Raw genomic sequence first — 1,863 nt, 5'->3', positions numbered from 1 at the left:
TTACAATCCCACCATCACAAAACAGGGAGTAGGCTGGAGCTAAGACACAAGGGCTTATTAACTAGCACAGGATATTTGCACGTGATTGTGTGGCCTTGAAGATAAGCTGTGAATGATTCAAATCAACTAGTTCACATGAACAGTGGTCACCTCAGAGTTAAGAAGAGACAGATCTTTCAAAAAAGAAAAAAAATAGTAACAACTCCCATGTACTGTTTGATGAAATAGAATGTGTGTGTACGATTTATGTAACAATTTTTAAAGTCCCACAAACGGGGGTGGGGTGGTATAGCTGGATAAACCTCCAAATCTTGATTTGGGTTCAGGTCCTGATCTGAGGTCAGGAGATCAAGCCTTGCCTCTAGCTATGGCTCTGCACTCACCAGAGCCTGCTTAGGACTCTCTCTCCTTCTGCTCCAACCCCATCCCCCCACCTCCCACCATCTCTCTCCGTCTTAAATAAAATAAATAAGTCTTAAAAAAAAAAAAACAACAAACCACAGAACCAATGAAGCATAAAAATAAAGAAAAGCTTAAATCTGAAGTAGAAATATCCACCCTGAGGTGTGTGCTGGGAAGAAAATAGCTCTGGCACTACACAGAGCTCTAGTGTCCTTGGACCTTAGAGGTAGCTGCTCAAAGGACCAGTTTGCACTGCTAAATATACAGCTAAATGTAGGTATTGGCTTACTATTTTTTAATTAAAAAAATTTTTTTTTTACCCCTGTATAGCTGCCTTCAGTGCTCACAGCCCACCAGTGAGGAGGAGCTGGGCAGTGGTTCAGGGCTGCACGCTCCTCTGGCATTGACATAGTATGAGAGGCCCACAGAGAAAGGCCTGCCATCAATCCATCACTATTCTCTTGCACTGGCTTTTAAAAGCATTTCTACAAATGTGACAACTTCATGATCTGCTGGATGATGCACATGAAAGTTCATTTTATTGTTCACTTTACTTTTTTTAAAAAAATATTTTATTTATTTATTCATGAGAGATACAGACAGAGAGAGAGAGAGAGAGAGAGAGAGAGAGAGGCAGAGACACAGGCAGAGAGACAGAAGTAGACTCCATGCAGGGAACCCAATGTGGGACTTGATCCTGGGACTCTAGGATCACGCCCAGGCTGAAGGCAGGTGCTAAACCGCTGAGCCACCCAGGGATCCTCTGTTCACTTTACTTTTGTGTAGATCGGTGTTTTTTCACCATAAATACTGAAATAAAATATTCTGGTATAATCACAGCTTATTTTACAACCAGAGCCATGAAAAGAAGAAAATAGGTCTATTTTTCCTAACTCCAAGAGGATCTGACAATTCTTTTATGCTTGTTTGAATTAATTACAATAGATCAGTTACAATGTTGATGACGAAATTAAAATTGAACTTCCTGTAACAATGAGGAAATAAAATTTCTCAAAACAAACAAGTAAAACAAGCATTATTGTCTCAAAATTAAGGGTAATATAACAATAAACCATTATAGTTAAAAATAAAAATGTAACTGTTGAACTTCTTAAATGCACACTAGCCAGGAATCAATTTCATCATGATAAGAAACATAATCTGTCAAGGAGGGATCTTCACCCCAAGTTGGCTAATGTTTACATTTTTTAGTGTCCTCAACACATCTGATTGGTTAATGGAGTCCGTCTTTGATCTTTATCTCTGTATCAAGCTGCAATGGCCTGCTCAGAGTTTTGAAACCTTAAAATGTCCCTGTCAACATCTCATCTGCCCAAGATTCCTATTATTGAAACATATGGCTCCTCTGGTACAATCTGGAATTCGATTTGATCAAGGCTGACTCAAAGAGATTTTAGCTTATGGAAATTTTTCTATTTTTTCTGCTCCAGGTCTGTAACT

At 39.0% G+C, this 1,863-nt stretch overlaps 1 non-coding gene across 1 annotated transcript; it reads right to left on the bottom strand.

Moving 5' to 3' along the window:
• Positions 1–722: 722 nt before the first annotated feature.
• On the bottom strand, positions 723–861 carry LOC112908480 (small nucleolar RNA SNORA42/SNORA80 family). Its single transcript, XR_003232942.1, has one exon. It is a non-coding gene; the product is annotated as a small nucleolar RNA SNORA42/SNORA80 family (small nucleolar RNA).
• Positions 862–1,863: the final 1,002 nt, after the last annotated feature.

Source organism: Vulpes vulpes, chromosome 2, assembly GCF_048418805.1.
Source record: "Vulpes vulpes isolate BD-2025 chromosome 2, VulVul3, whole genome shotgun sequence".
Taxonomy (NCBI): Eukaryota; Metazoa; Chordata; class Mammalia; order Carnivora; family Canidae; genus Vulpes; species Vulpes vulpes.
Note: the sequence above shows the minus strand (reverse complement) of the source record. Positions and strands in the feature narration are given on the sequence as shown.